The sequence below is a fragment of the Photinus pyralis genome, unplaced genomic scaffold (genome assembly GCF_008802855.1).
Source record: "Photinus pyralis isolate 1611_PpyrPB1 unplaced genomic scaffold, Ppyr1.3 Ppyr1.4_LG7, whole genome shotgun sequence".
Taxonomy (NCBI): domain Eukaryota; kingdom Metazoa; phylum Arthropoda; class Insecta; order Coleoptera; family Lampyridae; genus Photinus; species Photinus pyralis.
In genome coordinates, this window is record NW_022170738.1 from 22,164,218 (window position 1) to 22,191,790 (window position 27,573).

A 27,573-nucleotide genomic window follows, 5' to 3' on the forward strand; every position below is an offset into this window, starting at 1 on the left:
TTAGGAAACTGCAAGAAAACCTAATTCGGAGTAGCCGGCAGAATGCTCGAAACTGGTCTAAGGTAATTCCCATCTCTGCCACAGATGAAAAATTCACCTCAACCCAGGTTCGAACACCAGACCTCTGGATTTATAGTCCAACGCTCTACCACTGAACCATAAAGCCGTCATATCCCAATATTTTCGAAAAAAAAACATAATTCAAGTACATTTGCACCAGACATGTTCAAATTTAAGAAAGAAATCCTCATTATGACTTGCCCAGGCCGTCTGATAATAGTAGGTGAGCTAGTGGCACATTTTCTTAAACAGTTTTATTATTGTTGATATTTGGATATAGGTAAGATGGTTATGTATATGCGAGTGTATATGATAATAAGATCCGAGCGTCCGGCATCAATTTCGCGGATGCCGCGGCGGTGGTGGGTGTTCGAAGATTTCGAAATTTTAAACAGTTTTATTATTAATAAACCTTGCTTTATTTTATTTATATGAAGGTACTGAAATTATTCGAGACGATTTTTGCGGTATATAGACTTTGGAAGACGCTATTACTTACACGTATTAGGGAATTGTCGTGTTTATAATAGCATAAACGAAGACCATCGCTGCCATCTGATTGGCGCACATGACTAGGTCGCGGGTTCGAACCCCGGACGCGAATTTTTTATATACATACTCGTATATAGTAATGGTAAAAATGAAGGGTTCGCTGGCAACACGTACGAACTCGCGTACCGAAGAGGATTGTCGGTCAGGTAAACCAACGAATATTTCCTCGAATATTTACCTTTAAAACACTTAAATTATCTTTATCTAAAATCTACAATTCGGTAAATTCGCCTTTTTATGTAATTCACTGCGAGATCAGTGAGCGAAAGGGGGTGGGGGTAAACATTAATTTTATCTCTCATTGTATTCTAATTAAAGGTCTCAACAACGAAAGGAAACGTTTCTACCAACCACTGCCTGTTCTCTTATCAAAGTACGGGGAGGGGGAGGGGGGGAGGAACTAGTTTTATCCTTTACGGTACTCAATGAAAGGTCTCAACGAAAGGAATTAATTTCTACCAACCATAGCCCTCCTCCTCGATCTCTTATCGTGATCGGGTATATTCCCTTATACCTACCTCAACAACGGATTGTCGGAAGAGAGTACCTACTCACAAAGGGCGATGTCTGCAAGAAATATATCCATTGGTGATGTCACAACAAAAGCTATTTCGGTTAAATAAATGCGCTTTATCGGCACAGGAGTTGTGCACAATTTATACTTGTTTTTAAATAAATACGTTTTTTGTAGTAAACATACTTTTTATTTTTGAATCGAGGAAGGAGGCGCCATGGAAAGAAGTTTGAGAACCACTGTTTATAGATTTAAACCATTACTGCATCGTCTACGGTGCTAGAATCTTCAGCATTCTTGCCGACTTATTACAGGAAAACCCTTCAATAGCGGGAACACCCAAGTCCCTTCGCAAGCGCAACAATGTCCCAAAGTTGCAGAGTAGCCCTCGGGATCGCTTCCTAGTATTACCATGTGGGTAAGAATATTTCTAAAAATCGTCACAAATCGGTAATAGTACATTGAAATACAAGTGCAGAAACGGTATTATTGAAAAACGAGTAGAAATGTAGGAACACGAGCGCCAGCGAGTGTTCCTATTATACGAGTTTTTCAGTGACCGTTTCGGCATGCGTGTTTCATACTATTTTTTCTACGAAAGTGAAAAGTTCTTCTCTAGAAATTAGACATTTAAACTATTCAGATAACGGCAGAAAATCATGTAGTCTGATCGTAGTTGGATGTTTCAATTGTAAATGATCAAGTAAGCCGGTTGCCATGACAAAACATAATTGTTTGAAAAATCGTAAATTTAAGTCAAACAATTTGTGGCGTAGTGAAGAAGTGTTAAGATGGATTTTGACGAAACTGAAGATGAAGAAGGTATGTGCACCCCGCCGGACGTTGTGGAAATGGCTAATGCGGTTTCGCATGAATTGCTACCCCAAAAGTCTAAGCAGCGTTTCGGAAAGGAGCGTTTTCATAAGAGAACAAATCGCTAAGTTTTTGGGAGAAGCGCCTGATGAAACATTTGTAATGATGAAGGTTTGTGAATTTATATTGTATTTTTAAATAATAAATAAGCATAATTTAATTACAGGTTGCTCTCGTCCTTGGAGTGGCTGGAGCTTGCCGTCGGAGCGAACGTTGTAAAATGACTGTAACAGATTTCACAGAACAAGATACAATTTTATTGATAACGATTCCTGACTCCAAGAATCATGTCCCAAGAACGTTTTCTGTAGCAGAAGGCAAAGAAAATTGGATACAGATTTATACCAAATCCCGAGCTTTACTTCCCTCTAATGTGCCAACTAATCGGTTTTTCTTAAATTATAAGAAAGGTAAATTTACCGTTCAACCGTATAGGTAAACACGTTTTGCAAAATTCCTCAACAAACTGCAAATGATCTAAATCTGCAAGATCCTTTTGCTTTTACCGGTCATTGTTTTCGCCGGACTTCGGGCACGCTACTTGTTAATGCTGGAGCAGATATTCTGAGCCTAAAGCGTCACTGAGGCTGGAAGTCGTCAATGGTAGCAGAGGGTTACATCGATGAGTCTTTAAGAACGAAAGTTGGAGTTTCCAAGAAAATAATTGGTAATGCTTCTGATATTTCTGAATTAACTGGTACCTGCACATCGTCTTGGGCGTTCAATGTAATAACTTCTTTCGATTTCAAAATCTATTAATCAATTAAAGTCGACAATTCCAGGTGTAAGTACAGGTAGTTCATCTTGTACTTTTAATATTAATATTAGTAATTAGTAATATTTCATGTATGATTTTTTACGGATTTCACAGAACAAGATGCAATTTTATTGATACCTAACGATTCCTGACTCCAAGAATCATGTCCCAAAAACGTTTTCTGTAGCAGAAGGCAAAGAAAATTCTACCATTGTCTGTCTTATATAACGAAACTGTGAATAAAGCAATACAATTACAAAGAGTTACTTCGCATATGTTTATTAGCGTGTAGAAAATGCGTGCAGAAAATATTTTTTTGTACTCATTGAATGGAAAGATAATGTTTCCAAGCATCCTCGATGCACGGGAAAACGACTTTCCCGTATCGCGGTGTTTTTTAGTTTCCGCTGGAGAGAAGGGGTTATGCGCGTTCTTCGGTTGGTAGTACTTATTGAAGTCAACGAACGTCATGTCATGGTTAACTGTCATCTGCTGTAAAATCAATTAAACCGTTGGTTGAGGGTATTTAGTGCGATTAATCGGAAAAAGACGTACACTAAGTTTTAGGTAAATATATAAACAAGAACTTATAACGCAATCAAATTATTTTCCAGAATTGGAACTCAAGAAAAAGTAAAATTTATTGTTAAAACGTCTTAAAATGTGACCAGTGATATTCTGCAACTATTCGCATATGCAGTTTAAGAAAGCACATTAACACACACAAAGCTTCCAAGGATTTTAAATGTAACGAGTGTATTTACGCAACTCAAGATAAATCAAATTTGAGAACACATTTCTTCACACATGTCTTCTGGGAATATTAAATACGATCGGTACACTTACGCGACCAATAAGAGCACTCTTTTCAAAGCATATTTCTTAACATTGAAGACTTCCAAGGATATTTAGTGCAAACGATGCAATGCCGTGACCAGTAGTAGCACTCATTGCAAAGGCAAAATATGTATTAACCAAAGATGTGAAAGTTTTAAATGTGACCAGTGCAATGGTAGTTACAAAATTATGTTACCAACCAAACATATGATTGTGTTACCAACTCATGATTAAAAAAAAACTAATTTACAAAACGTTATTAATTTTGACCTTTTTTTACGCAATTCGTTACAAAAATATTGTACCTAACTCTTTCGGAAAGAATTTTCCCGCATTCGCACTAAATGCAGCACTCCCTACGGTCGTGCTGCAAACAAAGTGCTCATGCGGGAAAATTAACTTACCGAACTTGTTAGGTAAATACCTAACTATTGCCGCACTAGTGTTTCAAAGACCTGTTTTCACAATCAATTTACCTACAAAAACAATCGTGTTTCTACACTTTCGTAGAAAAAATCTTTTCAAACCACAAACACACCTTCCTCTCCATACTCCAAAAATCGAATCGAAATATTTTCAAGTTCAATCATTACACAATCTCTAGTCTGTCTGATGGTTACAGTCTCACCTACCTCTGAAGCAATTATATTAGGTAACTAGTGGTTGGCGACCTCAGCTGCAATTCCGGCCTAAAAGCTTGGTATTTTTACCCGTAAAACATTCCCTTAGCCCTTGTAGTGTATATCTTATGAAAATTCGCCACCTCCCCCAGCCCTCGGGATTGGATTGTAAACGTTAGGTATCCGTCGATGCGTAGCTGATTGTATTCCATAAATACACTGCCGATGATAACCCATTGCTCGATTTTACGGTAGGTTAAAGATTATGTCAACACAGTGATCTAAAAGCAAGACGTCTTGGATTAAGATAGGTCATGTTGGTAAGTAGGTACGTGAGTAATTTTAGCGCACGAAAATCGTGTAGGCCGCACCGTAGAAAGTAAAAGGAAATAGAAAGTGATTTTCTTTAAATCGGTTAGGTTGGCGAACGCGATTTCGAGCAATGTCTATAAAATGCCAGAAGTTCAATCCATGGGCCTCCGGATATATTAGTCATGTTATATTAAGCCTGGCGTGAATTCAATGCCGCAGACGACACACCTCTAGACCGAGCAACACCGTCATAATGGCGCGATATTCCCTTTCTTCCACATTTCTGAGCCGAGTGCACGTCGAGCGCGATCTTCTTTGTATTAAACGAGGAATGTTTACAACTGCGTATTAATTTAGTAAATTGAGCACGTCGCGTATTAGGCTAACCCATCCTCAATTTCAATCAATTATTACATTTTAACATTTAATTTGCTAACAATAACTACCGGTGACTTCATCAGAGCTTTTAACAAAACGACTGTCGTAGAATGTTGATTTTTGAACTTGCGTTATGTCATTACTTTAAATGACTACCTTGTTGCTCAATATCCGCCTTCTCACAATGCGTCCATTAGCGTATCAATTCACGAAAAAGAAATAAGAAAACACTAAACAAGAAGAACGGAAAATTATAGATTAATCTTTTATCTTAATTGATACGATTTCGCAGTCGGCGCCTCAATGTATGGGCATTAAGATCGGCCACTCAATATGTCAGTATTACAAGTCGGCCGAAGTCAACGATCTCATAATGTCCATGCAAATGTACTCCCAACAAACAGGAAAAACGCACAAGCCGCCTCTCCCGTAGATCTTCTCTCGCGACACATGCATCTCGCGGTGCACTCTTCGAAAAAGAAAAAAAAAACCGCAAACGAGCTCTAATCGGCGACGACATCACCTGCGACCAAATTATGAAAGCGCCAGATGGCAGGAGGAAAAATATTAAACGACGCCCTCGCAATGGTTTTTTTTTCGCAAGAATGCGTGGTGGGATGTTAATTATTAGCTTCGCTGCTCTTTACAGATTTGGGGGCGTCGATGAATGAAATTAAATGCATGTAAAGGTAAGTTCTACAATTAGGGTGGTGCTGTTCAGATTGCATTGTTTTTCTTGCCTCACACGTTAGTTCCAGTGGGTCTCGTTAAACTTTCATCTGCCATAGAGCTTGGTTTATGGCAAAATTGATATTCAAGGATGATTGGATCTCCAGTTTTCAAAAATGGTATTCTTCGAATAAAATTCGAAAATTATACAGACAATAGTGTTCCAATTAAACGTCTTTAAGAGTCCGCCTATTCTCATTTTGAAAATATAAAAATTTAATAGAAACCTCTTTTTTCTGTTCATCATTCCCGCAAGGTTCGCCCGAGCAGCTTCGTCCTCTCGACGTCGTCTCTAGAAAATTTGGCCCGTGAAAATTCGCGCTCGATCTCAACGGATTAACCTTAAGAAAACTTCATACTGCAGTACTATGTTATTGTATTATTTGGCGACCCCCCCCCCCCCCCCCCTACTGGTTTGTATAATAAAATTCGAAAGTGCCTCAATCTAAAGGGCTAATATCGCCACCTACTTATAGGACTGTTTTGTCGATCTTTTTACATGTAATACATTTCGGAGCAAGGCGAGGCGGCGAATAAATTAGTGAGATTTAACTTCCCATAGGGCAGTGACTATACAGGGTGTTTCAAAATTGAGTGCAAAGATTTTAAGAGGAAGGCACTTATGACGACAAATAAGCCTAACAAAGATTTTTGAATAATTGATTTGTTTAAAAAAGACTTTTACACCCTGTATCTAGAAATCGAAGATAGTTAGGACATACGATGTGCAAAAATTTCTATTTTTTGACTAGTAAATATGCCCTTAAAATCTTTGCACTCAATTTTGAATCACCCTGTATGTTAATATTGCCTAAAAATCGCGTTGAATTTAGACGATTATACATTGAAGGTAGATCAATATATCAATATATTGGTGATATGTACTTAAAAAAACAACATATCCCTTATACACTCGGAAAAAATTGCTGATTCGTCTCGGACGATACAATTTGAAGCAAAGGATATGTTACAGAATCAAAACTCGAAGCGTACTTATAGTAGCATAGTTTATGAAAAATGCCGTGTATTGGTCGTACGCGCCATTTCTCATTTTTCGAATTTTGCGTATCTTTACAAAAAAATTAACAATTTCGGTAATATTCAAGCGTATTCAAGGTACTCGAACGGTTGATACGGCGATCGTCAAAGGGAGCATGGGGCTATCAATGCCACTTTGTCCGCCATAAAATATTCAGAAGTGTCTACGCAAAACGACACCAAAGTGAAAATTTAAAAAAAATGAACGGAATTGGGCCCAAAATGGGCACTTGTATACAGACCACCGGTATACAGCGTCTTGTGAAGCAGTGGGATGCCTGCTTGTGCAGTAATGGCAATTTTGTTTAGCTTAAATAAACCGCTTATATCTCGGCTTATATGTAACACCGCTCGAACGTGTATTTATTGAACCTGCCTCGTATAAACGTATTTGTATGCGAACGCACTGATTGTGGCCGCACTGACCTTGTCCCTAAACCTCCGATATAACATCCGATTAAAATTTGTCGGAACCGAAATCGGAATCGAAAGTGCAAAATCAATCGGAAGTTCCGCTCTTTCGGAACTGGAACCGAAGCTCCGTTACATCCCTAGTTACGAACCCGACAGTACAGTTGCAAGTGAATTAATTAATTCATTCATTCATTTTTATTTAATTCCTTCGACAAATAACCTTTGTATGGAACAAGTCAATATAACATTAATTAAACAAACAAACAATTAAATATTGGAAGATATAAAAAATTCTTGTATGTTGTAGAAACACCCATTGACTAGATACTCGTACAATTTCTTTTTAAATTTTTTCCATGTAAGGCAGGTTCTTATATTATGAGGTAAATGGTTGAAAATTTTAATTCCTGAAACTAGTGGAGAATTTTGTCCTATTTTTGATCTGGCCAATTCTGTCCTGAACTGATCATTGTTGCGTAAATTATAAGAGTGCACATCTCTATTTGTTTTTAATTTCTCTTGACTATTAAAAATAAGTTTACTTATTTCAAATATATACATGCCGGTTACGGTAAGGAGGTTAAGTTCCCTGACGATCTCCCTGCAGGTATGAAATTTGGATACATTCGTAATTGTTCTCAGAATTTGTTTCTGAGGTACAAATACGTGTTTTGACTTTATGGATAATCCCCATAGACATATACAATACCTAATTACAGACGCAACCAACACATGATATATGTTTATTAACTGTGGTAACATCATAACCGTCCGTAAGTTCCTGAACATAAAGTTTAGTTTGGACAGTTTATCAATGACCTTAGTACAGTGCAATTTCCAGTTTAGATGTTCATCTATTATAATTTCTAGAAACTTAGTAGAAGTTACTTTTTGGATCGCCTTACCGTCGATTAATAAATTTATAGTTTGAGGTTCACTATTGTAATTATGAAATCTAATGTAGCTTGTTTTATTTCCATTTAGAGTTAAAGAGTTCCTGATGAAGTTTACGTAGATTTACATCCGATATTGCTTGAAGAGAGTTATAATCTTTATCTGAGATTAATAAGGAGGTGTCATCCGCATAAAGCACAAAACCAATTTGTTCATTTAGGCAAGATGTTAAATCGTTGACATAGAGTAAAAAGAGAATGGGTCCCAAGACTGACCCCTGTGGGACGCCCATTCTCACAGTTGTAGAATTTTGATGTGTGTTAATTAGAATAGATATGAAACCGCAGATTTTTTAAAATCTTCTAATTCTGTTTTTTGCTAAAATCGACGTTAAACCACGAGATAAAGTGAATGAAAAAGTTTGGCGGAAATTTGAGGTCTCCAAGTGACCTTTTTGGAGACAGAGACATTGACTAAAACTCTTTAATTTTTAAATGATAGAAATTTGAGGCAGTTTGAGGCGAATAATTAATCAATCGTATCACATTGAACGAACTTATGTGCAATTTCGGAGACGAGTTGATTCGAAATTTTCAAAAAAAGTCACTTTGTGTAGGTGATGTTCCCAAAAAACAAAAATATCCCTCACAAATTAAAAAAAATTGCCGATTCGGTTGAAGCATCTCGGGCGATGAAATTTGTTGTAAAGAACACGTTACAAAAGGTTTCGTCAAAATTCAAAACATTAAAAAGTTATAAAACAAAAATTGTCCAAATTTTTCATGAACGAAAAAGCCTAAAAAAAATTGTTAAAAACCGTTGCTTTTTCGATGCCATCTTATGCATTTGGCCACGGGGATTGCAAAAATAACGCAATCTCTATATGGAAAACGCACGGATTTGGTGGGACGGGCAAATTTTTATTTTTCGAATTTTACATACCTTTGCAAAAAAATTAATAATTTCGCTAATGTTCCAGGTACTCGAACGGTTGATACGGCTATCGAAAAAGGAAGCATGGGTCATCGTATGCCCGTTGGTCCGCTATCAAATTCAAAAGCGTGTTAGGTAAACCGATAAAAGTTCAAATAAATCAAAATTTTTTTAAAAATATTCCTTGAATCTCTCCGAATTTACGTTAAAATATGCAGGGTGATCTATTTAAAAAAATGAGCTCGGGTCCGATAACTTTTTTACTTGTCCCCGTATATTTATTTTGAAAACGGCAGATTATTCAACAATCATTGTCAAGAAACTTTAGTAATTAAAATATTTATTTTATTTTTGGCCTTTATTTTTCAGTAGGCGGGATTTGATCGACTACATTTTCAAATATCCCTCCCCAAATCCGGATTCGAACCAGGGACCTTTGGTACCGCAGTCAAGCATCAACTCCACTGCGCCTCACAAGCCCGCAATAAATGTATATCTTTTAGTTTTAACTAAGGAAATATAGGGTCATTTTGGAATGGAGGATTTTTTAATTTTTTCCCCCGTTTAATATTTTCAACTGTTACTATTTTAATTTGACCCAAAAAGAGCACATAACGTCTATATTACTTTTTTCATAACACTAACTGGGTGGAAGTTTGGTACCAATTTAAATACATACTTTAACATTGTGGTCAGGGGCGTACGTCTCCAGACTCACGGGGGCATATTTATTTTTTACTAGCAACCACTGTTTTTTATTACATATTCTTGAAGTGCACACCTTGTATGCTGCTATATCCAAAAAAGTATACTATCTAATATGTAATGAAAACTGAAAATTAAAAAATATGCCCTCTAAACCAATAAAACCCTTGAAATGGTCACAAAACTTGGGCACGGTATAATAGACATCTATTTCGAATCTTTTGCATTGTATTGGTTTGCCGGGAAGATCATTTTCTTCCAGCGAAATTATTTCCTTCATTCCACCCTTAGTACTAACGTCTATTAAATTAAGAAAAACAAGTGCTTTTTACAAGGTCTATACCTCGGTCTATACTTACTACCGTTGAGTGAAAGATTTAATTACTCAATGCTATTACTATATCAATATTTTTTGCTGTTGGTACAGTTTCATTTAATAACAAAAGGCACTCCCTCCAACTGTGATTATTGGAATTAAGGTCCCCAACGTTGGCCCCAAATTTACTGCATAAAACTCGTTTGCTAAATTTCAGTTTTTGTTCAAATTTTTTTGTCACGAATCAATCAAATCACACCGTAGACGAAAATCGATAAATTTAGACACCGAATTTGAAATTAATTTATAATTCACAATTAGAATATGTTAACCTTAAGTTTTCGCATGTATTTGTTAATAAACACCGTCTTGAAAATAAATTATGCAAATATCATCTATTTTTAGCCGTTTTTTTCCAATGCAACTTCTACGAGTGAAGCAATTTCCATCAACGCGTTAATTAAGGATTGACCTATTTATCGTTCATTACTTCCATACTAGACGGAGTGCCCTCAAGTGACTACCTTCTGTTTTCATACAAATCGCCATTAATGAGTTTATTAAATTTAAGCTTCTAATTAGCGAACAGCCGTGGAAAAAAAAGAGATGAGTAGGTATCAATTACGCGCACACAATTTTTTCCAGAAATTGTGGGAGGTGCGTAATTGATTATCGCGATCTATATCTTTGGAATTAATTAATAGCGGATGTGGGCAAGTATTGATTTCAGTTTGTTAAAAATGCGGCCTACGCATAATAATTTTAATCCTTTAATAAATAGAAAAATTTCATTCCAGTTTACCTTCGCATATGAACCGTGAATTCTTACTTTGCGGCTTCGTTTTGTGCTCGTCGACATTTTCCCCATTGCAACACAATCTCTTAATTAATCCCCTTATAAAGGATTAGCGTCTCACACTATTTTAACACTTGCTATATTATTGGTTAGTATTCGCTTTTTTTCAACTAAATAAATGCCCATCCATAGCCAGCAGACTACCGTTACGTTATTTTTCTATATTTGGATCACAGTTGCTTATCAGGGTAGATTGAAATGCCCTGTATATATCCCTGCTAGTCTACGGTTAAATCAAAACGTACTTTTTTCGGTTTTGTTAGCATACCGGTTAATCATTAATTATCGTATCGGCTGGAAAATTGTCAGAAGAATACAAAAATCTAAAAATATACAGAGTGTACGATTTAAATTTTGAAATGTAAGGCCGCTTCCAATTAAATGATTAAATGATCGAAAGTGACTACATATTTAGATTTAGAGTAGTCACTTTGTTTTTATACCAAGGGGAAAATCACAAATATAATTGTTTAAATAAAAAACCAAACATCCATTTAGTGTGTAAATCCTTGGATATGCACCACATATTTGGACATCCCCCGAAATTCACGGCATATCCTTGGACATCGTTGGATCTCAGTGGACCACCACCATATTCATATTTTTTCAATCCGAAATCTCTTGCAATAATTTTAAAATACACTGGAGAACAAGCTCCAGGTTCTCTGTATTGATCGACGCTCGGATCGACGTTATCTCCGTAAGGAATATAAAGTCAATTAATTTAAATTTTGTGAGGTACGCAAGGAAACCAGTGTATGTTATGCAAGAAAAATCATGCACTCCTTTTGGGTTCGTCACATCAATTTCGTTAGGAAAACGGCAGAACATATTGCCTCGATGAGCAGGTGGAAGATATTAAATACTCTCTAGTTCTTATGCTTGCGGACAAGATATACTGTACAGGTTGTATCAATTTCGATGTCTCGTTAAGAATAACTTTTATCCGTAGATAAGGTTTTAACTTTTTGGAATGTACAGGGTGTCTCATTTTAACGGTGTCAATAGACAAGTGATTTTTTTAAATGGAATGTCCCGTTATTTTTAGTTGTTTAGATGTCATTTTTTAACCTCTACATGGAAACCTATTCACTTTTTGGTTTTTGGCCAATGTTACCAAATTATTAATTTTTTTCCAAATAAGCAAGCCCCACCTTGATAAATCGTAGCGACCTTGATTTTAAAGTTAAGAAATAGATTTGATCAATAATGTTAATCTGAATAAAGTAATGAATAAAAGAAAAGGCTTTGGTAATGATAAAGTTGGATTTGGTGATACCGGGTGTTCACAAAAAATTGTAAAATTTCCAAATTTCAAAGTGTCAACGATTTCGAATTTTCCAATTCCAATTTGCAATAGGTAGACAATGGTCAAGGAACTAATTGATTAAATTTTGCCCAATATTCGTCAACCGGAAGTGACTTTGTCGCTCGTCTGTATTGGTGCAGTTTATTATATGTATATACGTATACATTAGCGAAAGTTACGCAATGCAATCAACTTGTACACTTTCGTTTCGTGCACATGATTTATATACCAGAAGTGAACATCCCGGTGCATCTCGCCTTTGTCCCAATTTTGCTACTGTGCAGAAACACACGAGCAAATTACCAGCTACAGCGACTTCCCTCTATCTTGCGCATTCTTGACAGGATTACATAATTTTTATAACGTGCATTTACTGCACAATAAAACCAAACGATTTTCAAATGCGCAAAATACGCTTCCTCAATTTCGTTTTTTATTGTAAAGTCTGCCTCAAATTCGTTCGGAGCGAGTAGAATTAATTAGACGTGTAGGAGAATTATCTCTAAATGGACAAACGACGACGGAAGTATACTCGGTTAACCAGATGCCATCTGTAGGTTTTGTGAAGGCCTGCGGCGGCGTGTTATGCCACAACTTCTAAACTATTAATTAACTAATCTTTACAATCCACCTAATGTCACCTCTAGTATTACTTGTTAATTACGTCGAATGCAAATTTTAACCTTCCAATAGCCAAAATTAAACGCGCGTTTGGGGAAGTATTAACTAATTGACATTACTAAAAAACTCGACAAGTTCTTCTTGAAATCGCCTGTCTGTCTGTCCGAGTCCGAGCTTATAACTTTTAAAACGGAGGTCATAGCGGCTTGGGATAGATTCCTGTTGGTCCAAGGAACAACCCTATTAAATTTAGGGTCATCAAAGTTCAATATGTCGCCGACACTCCGTTGTGTCGGGTTATTTGTTACTAATTTGTACCATTAACATTTTTTGTACCTTCATGAGTTTTCAAAAACACGACACAACGAGCCACGCTGTAAAACCATAGCGCCCTGCAATCATACTGTCTTGCTGATTGCTGCCACTAAAATTTTGTTATTTTCAAAAAACCTTAACACTGTCAATGTCAAAAACAAAAAATCGAGCAGGAATTGTGAGTTTAGGAAAATTCCTTAAGCTTAATTATTATTTTTCCTGCTTCGACTTCAGAGGTTACATTGATTATTTGTGAGATTGAAGATTACTACATGGTATTAATAGAACTTAGGGCATATTGTAGTTGTCTATGCTTAGTAGAATGGTGGGATTTTCCATAGGTGTGAGTGGCTTTCATTGGAGATTAATTTACAGGGTGTCTAGATAATTTAGGGTATCTTGAAGATTTTGTGCACGTACTTAGAGTGCTATGTAACTTTTCACAGGAATTTTATACATTAACAATTTACAGGAAAGTAACTTCAAAATTCAAGTACGATTTTTAAAATGAATGAGGATTGTTATGTACTATGAGTCGGGGGTTTCTGGGTGTTTCATGTGAGGGCATAATACGTTTGGTGAATTTGTTTGCAGTGACCTTTTCCCACAAATGCAAATGTAATTATTTTTCATGACTTCTGAATACTTGAATGTTATATGAAAACTATTTTGGGATGGATCGCGAAATCCCTAATTCTATATTGCAATGTCCTAGCTAATGGAGGGCGTCTGAACTTAAACCACGAAAATAAACCCTGAACACACCCCTATAATTGTATTACAGTGAGACAGGTTATGTCCTGGTTAAAATGCAGGCGCCTGAGCTCTACCCATATTCTTCGTACCGTGAGCCCTTGGTGTAAATGTTGATGTGTGACGTCGTACGGGTTGAAAACTATTAGGTATAATGTGAAATTGTAAAATGCAAATTGGAAAAGAAATGAGAAAGTAAGTGAGTACATCAATAGCTCTTTTTTACGTTTTTTAATCAATGGGGTCCCTAGAGCTATTCTCGTGTGATTCATAGAGGGCAACCTTGATTTGAATTTGGATTTGATTGTATTTGTTATTAACGTTTTTAATTAAATTTCACTCCCCAATTTCTTGCGTTTTATTTATGTTGGTAGATCCTTAGAGCGACACACATCCTCCAGCAACTCGTTTCACAAGACAACGTAGGTCCTATCGCTAGACAGGTTTGTTACTTGACGATCATGTGTCAGTGTGGCTTGTACAACCTAGATTAATAAAATGATCGGTTAACTAATAATTCACCGGTATTGCAACCTTACCGGCCACAGTGTGGCGCATATACCGGAAACGAAATTGTTATCGATTATTCGACAATTGTTTACGCAATTGCACAATATTCAAGACCGCAAGACAGTTAATAATGCGAAAATTTGATTGGCAATTATCAAAAGCATACCTAGATAGTTAAATTTGCTGATGTAAAGCATCGAAAAGATGCAACCCCGTGCCTGGACATAACTGTATATGTATTGGCGTAAATTGGTACCAATAACATAATCACGACCTAGACGAACCACACGCTCATGAGGTAGTCACTAAAACATTTTTTATAAGCTAGAAGCTGGCAAGAGCAATTCGGTAAATACTTCGCGTTTATGAAGGGTGTAAAAGTGAACATTCCATCGCTCATTATACAACTGAAGTTTATGCTACTACATTAATAATAGTATAAATATTTAATGTGCGGATAAACAGGAAAAAGGTGTTAACTTCAATCTTCATTGCAAATTATGAATTTTTAAAAATGAATAAACAGTGCTACTAATAAAATAGTAAACACTCCGCCGTTTTATTTAACCATAAAATGCCAAACAAAATGTTAAAATAGCAATTAACATTCTTAAAATAAACGGCGCCATAGTTGATAGTTAATCGTACGAAAATAGCCAAACATACAATGAGTAGAAGTGTTAATTTCATTTTAAATATTTGTATATTTTGTTAGCGTTCGCGTGGGCGTTATTGTTTAAGTTTTTTCTTCTATTTAAACCGCGCGACTATTTAAATAACATCGTTTTTTTTTCCTCGACACAGTCATCAGCTTCACCTTTCGTACTAATTACATATTCACGGCGGCGTACTACATGGCGTTTCTGATTGTATTCTTTTTATTGTCGTCGAATGGAATTTGCAATTACAATCGCGCCTTTATTGGTACACTTAAATTCTACCGACGCCCGAATTTTTTAAAGGTTCGCTCTAAACGCGGAGAAAGTCCGATATTGAGGTCACTGCTCTATCAACAGGCGGCGATTCCGTAAACGAAGTGACTCAAAGTGCGCTGCCAAAAGCAGCTAATCGTTTTTCGTCGCCGAAACGGTATTCTTCTCACTTGCGATTTTGTACCTGAAGATGGTTCAGTTTCGTACAATAGGAAACAATGCGAAATGGCGCGAAGAAACAAAAATACAAGAATCGTAATATTCCCTTGCATTTCGATTATTGACATATACAGTGTGTTCCAACGAGAATAGGCGGTACTGTTAATTTTCCTGCTATTGGTCCGTTACTAAATATGAAGCATTTTTTCTCAGGATTACAAAGGTCAGATCAGAAAAACAATTGAGCATCGGATCTATATTTTTACATATTTACTTAGTTACACAACGCCTGTTTATATACAGGCTTTCAAAAATTGCCCCGGGGCGGAGCTATAAGTTTCAAACGTGTGAAGAAAAAAGTCTGAAAATTGGGGGAGCAATAAAGGGTCCTCTAACCAGTGTTTCTAAAAAGTATGGTGTTTGCAACAAATCCAAAAACAAGTGATTTTCAAAATCGCATACTTGAGGGATATATAGGGATATAGGTTCAAAATTCCATTTATGAACGTTTGAGTGATTGCAAAAAATCAAGGAAGGTCGAAAATTTTGAAATTTATTATAAAAATCTTTATTGCATTCTCATTTGGTCATAGAACCTTCTCAGGATCTTCTTGCAACTTTCAGAATCGATGAACCTTCAAAACCAATAGAATCCGAAGAATATTTATAGAATTTTAGAAAAATTCTCTTCTTGGATGTTCTGCAAAAGTTTCAGAATTCTATTAGAACCTTTCTAGCATCATTTTAGAATCTGCCTAGTGTTTTTAGAATCCTTTGTTAGAATCTGTGCCTGTATACAGTGTTTACAACTTCAAAACTTTCAAAACTCTTTTTAAGTGAGTATTTTTCCCCATGTGGAAAGTTACGTGTGAAAAATAGCATCCCACATGAGCGACGACGGTTTTACACTTGCTTCATTTGTTGAGTAAATATTTTTTTCATATTCCAAAACGAATGTGGTCATAAAGTTTTTGTAGCACATGCAGCGGCCTCAGTAACCTTTCTGAAAAGAAGCTATACTTCGTAATAATTTAAATGAAGCGATCTGTTACTAACTTTCACTATCCCGCACCTCGACCATTTCAGATTTGGGAGAGGTTGTCCTTTTCTTTTCATGTTTCTTCTTTTTCTACTCTTCTTTCTTCCGTTTCCGTTCCATGGAATGTTAGCCGTGTGACTGGCTGACACACAAGGGGAAGGGGGTGGGTGCGCCTTCCCTGTGCGAGCTTAGGTGACCACGGGACTCCTGGAATCGACATCGGCGGTTTTCTTTCTCCGCAAATGTGATTTCTCACTTGATTTTTTATATGGGGGTAGGTTTTCAGGATTTCAATTTTTGTAATTTATTTTTCGATCGTTGGAAAACTTGGGAGTGTCCCTCCCATCGGAGGAGAGAGGGAGTGTAACGATTTATTTTCTCGGTTACGAAACGTTGTTATTGTTTACGGTTTATTACTTGTCAAAAAACCCCCGTAACATTTAAGGCGATTTGATAGATGGCTCCACCTATTGATAGGAATTTTATCCACGCAATTTTGCGGCGCAGATTGCCAGCGCCTTGATTTGTGGGTGTCGACATCCATCTTCCCTTTTCTTCGAAAAACGTATCGAAATACACGCCGTTTAAAAAAAACAGTTGAAAGCGTGAGGTAGAACGCATGGAATTTTAATTGGCATCTTCCAAATATATTGATCTGGGGATATACATTTGCGTTTTTCCTTTTTTATCGTGTGTCGTCAAATTTTGTTTACTTCGGGTGTACCTTCTATAGCTTTCGGTTGCAATTTGTTGTACTACAATTTCCATCGACAATTGTTGCTTCATCTACGATTAGCCCTCTTACATACGAGGTAGGTAAATTTATGTCATTAAAGAAGAGGGATTACCTTTGATTTCTTTTAGGGTTCAAGTTTTGTAACCTTGGGTTAAATTCACCGATACCCGCGGGCGCCGACGCTCTTGGCTTACTTCCACATCTACTGGTAACAAGCGGTCATAAGCACCATACCTAGTTTTTTTGTTAAATATTATATTAACTGGATCGGCACACTTGGGTCATACACAGCTAGCTTAAAATTATTTTTTAACTAAATACTAATAAACATATCTAATATAAGAGGTAAATAAGCAAATCATTGAGATATGATGTTGAACAAGTAATAGATTTTCTATTATAGAATTAAATATTTCTATTAGAGATTACCAGTAGTGCGAGGCCCTTCAGGCATTAATCAACTAATTTTATATACCAAACCCTGCGGCTTGAAAGGTTTTTCTTTTTCATTGTTTTCAGATTTGGATGCATGAACTGAGCTCACTTCTTGGCGTCAACGTCCAACTTCATTCAAGGTAAGAGTTGCCGTATATGTTTTACTTGTACTTGGCCCTATACGTGCGAATGTTTGCGCGCAATATCAATTTATTTGTGTGAAAGGATCAGTAATCCCTCAATTTAGGGATGGAGACGAGACACAGTGGGCTGGGAACCAAACTGGACCAAAGAGTCACAAATATAAAAAGAGCTCCCAGTCTAAGAAAAAGCCAGCCTTCCCTGCAAGTGTTCCTTTTTGATCAAAATACATATAGTCCAGTCAAATTAGCGCAATTTTGGACAAATAAAAACATTAATTGGTAAAGATCTGAATTTTGGTATACACATTTATTGGGACTTTCTATTGAACATATTAAAAGTCCCTGTCAAAATCTGTTGCGCTCGAGACGCCATCTTGGAAAAACGGTACACTTTTCCAGTTTTTTTCCCATGTCTCGGCAATTATTACTGACACGAAGAAATAGTTTACATGAAAAATATAGTTTACTAAATTCCCTATAAAAAAGAGTATTTACATTTTTTTTGTATCTCCAGTACTTTAGCTGTAATCTCACGTTGAATACGTCAGAACGCGTTTAGGCCCCGTATCGTAATTATAGGAGGCCGTCTTTTTTATGACTACATCGATAGCTGTAATAGAGCCAAAAAATGAACAGAATCGTCGTGCGATAAAGCATTCTACCAATGACATAATGTTTGATGATACATCATGTTTTTTTCAAAAAGGTAAGCGAAAATGTGTAAAAGTGTTGGAGCAACGAAATGATTTCTGAAGCTGAAGAACGCCCTTATCTGCATAAGTATAACGTGCCTGCTAGTGAGAGATATTAAAACCGACATCGTTATCAGACCTTCAGAATGACCTTGACCCTGTTCGGACACTCAGTGCTCACATTGAAGATGAAAGTTCTATTGAGAGAGAGTTTTATGAGAAACCTTACTAAACGTGTCTCATACCAAGCTTGAGTGCGACGACTTCGCATATATAAGAAATACTGGTAGAATTTTCAATGAATTTTTAATGATTTGTAAAAAGTTGTAAAAAAATATCTGCGCGACTGTTTCGAGAGCTCAGGATACTTGATTCCCTATTCGATGTCCGATTATAGCTAAAGTATTGGGCATACAGAAAAATGTTAATATGCTTTTTTATGGGCAATTTAATAAACTATATTTTTTATCTGAACTATTTTTCCGTATCAATAATTGTTGCCGATATATAGGCAAGAAACTGAAAAACTGCTCCTTTTTTCCAGGATGGCGCCTCGAGCGCAACAGATTTTGACGGGGACTTTTAGTATGTCCAATGGGGAACACTAATGAACATGTGTACCAAAATTTCAGATCTTTACCGATTAATGTTTTTATTTTTTCTTATTTGACTGGACTAATACCAATTCATAAAAAAGATCGTTAATGGGTCTTTTTTGATGTTCCCCCCCAACAGAAATACGAAAATGCGATCTCAACCCCGAAAATCGGTTAAAACCGAGATTAAAGCTTTCGAATCTTGTCAGACGTTAAAGGTATCATATACAATCGCGCAAGATATGAAAAATGAAGCATTCTCCTGTCACAGATATTAATTTTGGATATTATTTCTGTCAGTTTCACCCTCGAAAACCCCGAAAACGAGACCATGAATTTAAAAATTGCACTAAAAAAATATACCTATTGGTTGAAATTCGCCTCAATTTTAAAAATTTTATTTATTTATTTTTCAAAGAAATAAATCGCTACACTTTATAACCTCCTTTATAAAAATACATTCCATAGTTGAGAGAGAAATAAATAGTAAAGATACGCAACTATAATGTAAAATTGCGATACATACTCCCTATCTGACGCGCCGAAGCTCCCGCACCCTCCTGTCCAGAGAGAGAGAGAGAGAGAGAGGGGTGAGAGTGTGGTAGACGTGCGACTCTGATTCTTAAACGTCGCTCAAATAACACCAACGCTGCTACAACCGTAGAAATCGACTACTTTTTACGAAGTTCATGAAGTACTGACACATCTCGGTGCCGTTTAACAAGTGGCGTTGGCGTATCCATATGTCGGTACAGGAAGACTAAGTTCTGCGCGATTCGGCCCCGTACTAGTCGGCACCGGTCTACTGAGCTTCGGGCCAACTCGGGTCCGGGATTGCTCCGCCCCGGGACTACTCGGCTTCGGGACAACTCGGTTTCGGGAGTACTCGGCTCCTGAATTACTCGGTTTTAGGATATCTCGGCTCTGTGACTACTCGGCTCCGGGACTACTCAGCTCTGAAAAAAACCTGCGTTCGTATATGGCTTGTTTACGCACATATTTAAATTTCAACTTTACGAATTGATTTATCACCAAAGAAATTCATATTTTTCATCTTTGATCTTAGTACCAATACTTGGTATATACTGCGGAGATGCATACAGGGCGAGATACAGGGTGAGGCAGAAGGAATGGGCTTAACTGTAAGAGTGTAATATACGTATCTATGCGCCGCCTGGCGGTAGTCTGAGCTCAAAGTAGTCTCGGAGCCGAATAATCCCGGAGCCAAATACTCCTGAAGTCGAGTTAAGGGTAATCTGAAAGCCGAGAAGTCACAGAGTCGAGTCGTCCGTGCCCGTCCATATGTCGGTGTCATCTAAATTAATCAAGTTGCTCATCTTTATGTTTCTCACTCAACGATTCCATTTAATTTCAATTTAGGAATTTGCTTGAATTTTAACTCAAATTGGCATTGTGTGTTGCATATCGCCTGTCTCTTTCCCCCCGTAGTTCCGACTTCACATTTTAATGACAACTTCTTGTTCTAATTCGTGCTTTTCAATTCGACCAATTTCGACTGTGTGTAATGAGGTGCACTCGTCTTTGCGGTTTTGAGACTATATAGTAATTTACACATTCTAAACGGTCAGATTCATTGTTTTAGTTCCTCGACACAGTTTTCGTGTGCCGATGCTACGAACGCACCGACGAATAAATATAGACTTATTCAAATAAAAATAGAGCTTGGAATGCATTAGAAACACAAAGTAAAAGTTTGAGCCGGTGCAAAAATACATCGTATTAACATAATTTCGATATTACGCACCTCCTAAGTGTATTTACGCGTTTCCAACATCATTTTATAATGTGTTGTGGCGGTGTGATGACCTCAATCGGGCGTGTACCCAAATAGACCAACGTCGCGACGCTTTCAACGCCCCGATCGTACGTTAATTGTTGTAACTGTCCAAGAAAATTATGCCATTATTTCAAAGAATCGCACTGCTTATAATTTACGAGCGAAATTTTTTTTTAATATACGAAAATTTATTTTCGCAATTCGCTACATGTGCAAAAATATGTTAATCAGAGCTCTCTGGACGCCAGTTCGGAGGTTTATTAATATTATTAAAATTCCGGAGACGTCGGTTACATATTTTTTACAAGTACGAAAACAGGAGTCATATTTGCTTTGATCTGGGGAATATTTTTGTAAAATCATATCATCTAAATTTAATTAAAAAGGCAGTTTAAATTTCCTAGCAGCTTTAAATTTATACGGAGTGAGTAAAAATGTTAACAGAAGTTGGCAGAGCAAGTACAACATTGCACGCGCTAATATAAAAATAAACAAAATAAAATTGTACATTCTTGGCTATTTTTAGGTTGTATTTAATTAGAAGCGGAAGTTTTTTATAACTTGCATAAAATTTATTTCTGCACTTTTTGACTGGAAGAATGCGGCTTCATAAACGTACATGGGGTGTTTCTATATAATGCTCCTAATACGGAATATTTTATTATTCTTGATTTTGTCACAGAGATATATGCACGGAATTGTAGAAAGGTAACATTTCACTTCGTTTACAAACAATCGACACGATCCACGGAAAGGTCGCCGAATAAATAAATTAATGAATAGCGAAAAAGGTCGCTCGCTGGCCGTCGTCATTAAACCGCCAAAAAAAAAGCGGATGGTTTCGGGCGTGCCAGCGATAACACGAAAACCTTTAATCTCGCCTCTTTAATCCGGCGCCTAAAAACGGTCAATTTAATTTTACAAGATAAACGAACTATTGGATAAAATCTACAGTAATTTGTTAAAACGACGCCCAGAGCGATTCGATTTCTCGTTTTAACTATGATTCACTTCGCCATGCTCGATTTTCCGCCGTACAACAATAATAAAACAGAAGCGTAACGTTTTGATTATAGAATTTATAATACATCGCCGTCCGTATATCTTTAATGATAAATATCTGTCCCGATATTTTGCCAAAAGCAATTATTAAATCGCTTAGGTTATTTTAAAAATCAACTCGAAAATATAATAAATCGTGCCGTAGATCGAAAACGCGCGCACTTTCTCCGCGACCGAAGCGCAATTAAAAACGACTTGACAAATTGTGCAAGTTAATCAAGGCGAGTATATCGTGTTTATAGACGTTAATTAGCGGTAAACGCGACCTTTAACTTTGTTCTGACCTTCGACGTGGACAATTGAAATTTACGAGTTCTCTACAAATTCGCTTGCTTAAAACCAAACTCGTAGCCTTAAGGCTATTGATATGTTTGTCTTCTTGTGCATTTTAATGCACAAGATTGCAGCAGCAGCGGTTTCATAATCGCCAAATTGACAAGCATAGATTGCAACGTCGTTGTATATATTATTACGTGGTGAAACAATGTGTATAACTATAATTAATAAAAGAATTTCAATGCTTGAGTTTGCAGCTTTTTATGCTATAAAAGAGAATGGCTTATTTTTAGCTTAGGAATCACGGTTGCAAGCGTATAGCACGTTTACAGCAAGGGGTAGGTACAGGATGTCCCATTTTCGATACGTTCTACGTAATTGCTAGTGCTATCAACAAAGTGATTAAGACATGTGCTCTATTTGGGTCAAACTTAAAATCGTAAAATCAACATTTGAAAATATCGGGAGAAAAATATAAACAAATCATTTTCAGAACGACTCCCCCCCCCCCCCCAAATGTTTATATTTTCTTACTTTAAAGAGATACAGAAACATGTTTATTACAAAAGTTTCTTTGTAATGATTGTTAAATAACCTGCCGCTTTCAAAATAAGTATACAGGGTCAGGTAAAACAGTTAATCAGACTTAACTTCATTTTTTTATGTAATTAATATTTGATCTAATTAAAAGACAGCATATAAGTATGTATAGTTAATTCTGTTTCCAAAAATATCACACACAAGAGATATTCAAAAAAATGCAAAAATTAAAAAAATTAAAAAAAGGTTCAAATTCCTTAAATTTTTATGTACATTTTTTTAATTTGTTAAATTTTTTAGTGATATTTTTGGAAAGAATAGTTAGCGTATTATCTATTTATTTTAAATTATACAGGTGTTCCATTTAAAAAAATGAGGATACGTCCCTTGACTTTCTTACCTGACTCTGCATGTACTTCATTTTCCAACGAAGAAGTTGGGTGCGCTATTGTTGCCACCGTCCGTCCGTCTGCGTGTCCGTACGAGGACGTAACTCGAGACTTAACTACTCCTACAGTTTTCAATATATGTATGTAGTTCGTTCTGTTTGAATTCGGTACTTTATAGCTATGGCCGAGACTACGGCACCTGAGCCAAGAAAAGCACGATTAATGTGCGCATGCGCAGGCTGCGCAATATCCACTTTCTTATTTATTAATATATTTTGTTGAAATTTTAACCACAGATACTTCTAGTAAAGGCAAATATATCGCATATAGTAAACATCAAATGTGCGCAATGCCAACTTTATTATTTATGGAGATATTTCTTTGAAATTATAACCAAGGACTCTTTTAGTAAAAGTAAACGTCAGATTAATGTGCGCATGCGCGGTCCATGCCCATCCTGTACAGTGCCATTCCTTATTTATGAAGATATTTCTTTGAAATTTTAACCATAGATGCTTGTAGTAAAGAAAAACATATCACGTGTAGTAAAAATGGAAAACTACAAATGTCATTAGCAAAAGTACACAAATCGCACATACTATATATATAAAAATAAAATATGCGCAGACTCTCGCTTTGACTGCAAAATGACAACTTTTTTACTTATGAAGATTTCTTAAAAATTTTAACCATAGACGCTTCTAGTAAAAATAAACATCGCAATTCGCATAAATTAAATGTGCGCATGCATGATGGAGCTCGAGTTCAGAAATATCAAATAAGTGCTATTCAATATGAGCCGGATTCAAAATCTGGTTTCCGAATGCGAGCCGGGTGCCAAAAAATTCCACTACTGATGAAAATCGTATGCGATTCTTCGCATTTTATCTTACTTAATAAGAGTGCAAAATTCCACTTAAGTAATATACTAATAATTGGCGCCTAATTATGCATTCGTATAAATCAAACTACATAATCGCGAATAGCTCGGCTAAGGTTACACACCCGTGATATTACAGTAATAAAGACATAAGGTAAACTTACTCCACCAACAGATGGATGCAATCAAAGTTTTGGGGGAGAGTAAAGATTCAAATATTTTATTAGCCAAATATTTATGTAGATTAGATGTAATACATTTATGACAGTGCTCTGGTACTGTGGATGTCTAATGAGTAGTACATATTTTCCCAATTTTTTTCTCGATTTTCTTGATTATTGAAGTAAACCCGAGAATAAATCAGAAATCTTATAAAAAAAACAATCGAGATCTCTATACAGGGTGTTTCATGAGGAATGGTGCATACGTTAATACCTTATAGATTTGTTCATTTTGTGCAGAAAAGTTCCTAAAAACATGTGCTGAATTCTCGTAGGTAACTGAGATACCTATATAGCCAGTTAATGAACCGGTTTATTTAAATGTGTACAGGGCGCTTCAAATTCGTGGTTCATCATTGGGATCTCCGTAACGGTGAGAGATACAGTGTAGGTTAAATGAAAGTAGCCCTTTTTGTGACTGAAAAAATGAATTTGAAGTGTTTGAAAAATCTTTAAAAATAACCGAGATATCACCTAAAAACTGAAAATGTCAAATTTTACAGAATGAGATAGAAAACAAAAACGCCATCATTGATTGAGCAAGATGTAATAACCGGTTTGAAAACATCACTATTTTCTTTTGTGTCCTCTAAATCATTCTGTAAAAATCGAGGTAAAAATCCAATATGGCGTCCATAAGAAATATGAAAATAGTAGCCTACATCTAGCGTGATATGGAAATTCCGATAACAGATTCAGATTCTCCGAAAAAAAAGTGCCCATAGAAGATGCTAATGGGAACCGTCCACTTCTGACCGTTTAATCCCCTTGTTTTGAACGCGGTAATGAAAAAATCGTGAAATTTTACTATCAAACATCTATCAATTACATTTAAAGTGAAAATAGAGTAGGGCTCTTAGGTGTACGATGGTAGGGATGATCAGAGATTTACAGTACAAAATTAGAGGGATCATTCAGAATTCTGAAGTAGGTCGAGATCAAGATCATCACCCATTAGCCCTCTTAGAATTATACAACCTTTGTATGATCGAAAGAAAATGATTACAACTGGCTCGTTTCAAGATAAATGTATCACCTGGTATGTTATACAGTGTGTTCGAGATAATAGTGCCACCCCAATATCTCTTTTATTTGCCGAAATTCGAAAAAATGATCGAATATAATTTTGTATGCTACATCACGATGGTATATTGACATTCCCGGTATCACTTCCTGTTAAACCAGAAATCGATGCAACTTTTGTTTCTCAAATACAATGACTATGTTTTATATGATATTTAAAAAGAGCAATCAATTTACCGTACGACAACATAGAATATCCATATTGTCAATGATTCAATATTTTGAAAACATGAAATCTAGCATACCATGTGCTGTCAGGATGCGTGGTGTCTATTATGTTACACGGGGAGATCGTATCGCGCAAAAGTAAATCTACAAAACCTCGTACAAATCGTCAAATTGAACAAGTTGATGTAAATCTTTTCTGTGTAAAACAACAAACACCGCGCATCATGACAGCACACGGCATGCTAGATTTTAGAAGTTTTCTAAATATTGAATCACGACTTTTTCCATTTTGTTGTATATCAACCGTATGCATACTGCATGTTCTCGTACATAGTCAATATATTTGAAAAACAAGTTGCCTCCAATTCCGGTTAAACCTGAAGTGAACCGGAAGATTCAATCTGCGATCGAATACATCATAATGTCACATATAAATTATATTTCACAAATTTTTCATATCTCGCCAAACAAAAGATATTGAGGTGTTCCTCATATTTTGGAACACAGTGTATATAGGTATACTGTATATGTATTTATAACTGAGCACCAAAGACAATTACTGTTTTGTGCCTACTACACAGAATCTGTACAACTGAAATACCCCTCAGTTAATATCATAAAATAACAAGTATTATTAATAAAACCAAGGGGGTGGTGCAACGTGTAATTTTTGTATACATTTTTATCGAGCATTGCGAAGCGAATGAAAAATATCGGACGTAAATCTGCCTAATAAATCCAAATTTTTGGTAGAGCACTAGATTTTTCCTTTGATTAAAATGATGTAGCACACTATAATTTTCTACTGTTTTTAGTAAAGTAGGTACCTAATTGTTCAACTTTCAAGAGAGTACTACAAAAGAGAGCTGTTACAAGAAATAAATCCGAGAAACAATATGTTAAAAATCAGCATGGAATCAGCGCTATTAATTACAACGAGAACGAAACGAGCGGCTTTAGTTATTATTTAAATTTCCATTTCCCTTTTTACTGTATTTGAATAATTAAATTGTAAATTATTAAAACAAGTAAATTTGACAACCACTGTCGTTTTTTGTGCTCAACGAACTCTCGAAAATTGAACAATTAAGTATTTTAATCGAAACAACATTTTAACATTCGCTGTTAAATTTAGCAACTTTACTCCAATTTAATTACGACCGTATCTTCCGTATATCTTAAATAATCGTGACCAATAAGGGAGGCGCGAAATGGTACTCCGAATAAGAAAAATGTAAAAAACTCTGTTTGAATGCGAGTTCCAAGAGATCCGATGATATGTAGCTTCTATGTAGTTTATTAGAAATTTTATTCATTCCCATAATTCGACTAAAACTAGAGTGCAAATTTATACAAAAATACAACTTTGTCATTTTACTACCTTGTTTTATTACACTGATTACACCTTCATTTGTAAAATATTATGATCAATCAAAAAATATTGTAGAAGACTAAATTAATGTTTTAGTGGTTTTTTTGTTTTTATTTCAATTGCTGTTTTGAACGCTTTTTGTCAAAACATATTATATAAGGTACAACCATTGTAAACCTACCCTACAATGGATGACGAAATCTATGACAATCGAAGTGGAGCAAAATGTCAAAGAAATTTTGATTATTAAAAAGGTTCTAAATTTGGTCTTTCGCCATTTAATTTGTGTGTTTTTCGTTGACACTTCAAAAAGCTCCGTCTGTGCTGTACTGTGCACAAATTAAAACTATTATGACATTCATAACAGAAGATTATCAAAATTAACTTTTTAACAGACAGCATGGGCCTCAAGAGCGTAGGCAACACAATGCTGATAAAGCGAGAGGTATATAATTAACAATGTTTACATACATAGATAAAATTAACGAGAAAAAATGTGTACCATTAAATACAATTGCAAAACTCCATATATGAGATCTCATTAGCATTATAAAACAGCCGAAGGAAGACTCATGATTTTTCTCTCTCCTTGAGGTTTATAAAATAATATATTTCAAGGTTTTGGATATAATTAAGTATGGTCACGGATAATTTTGCGGATTAATAGACTGTGGGTAATAAAAATGAAGCGAAAAAAGGTGCATCAATAAAAGAGATAACACATGCGTTCCCGCCGATTTCTCTTTCGCGAAAAAA

At 36.0% G+C, this 27,573-nt stretch overlaps 1 protein-coding gene across 2 annotated transcripts in view; it reads right to left on the reverse strand.

Moving 5' to 3' along the window:
• The window catches only part of LOC116175956 (dorsal-ventral patterning protein Sog), a 67,057-nt gene that overhangs the window by 38,786 nt on the left and 698 nt on the right, over positions 1-27,573 (reverse strand). The window lies entirely within an intron of this gene.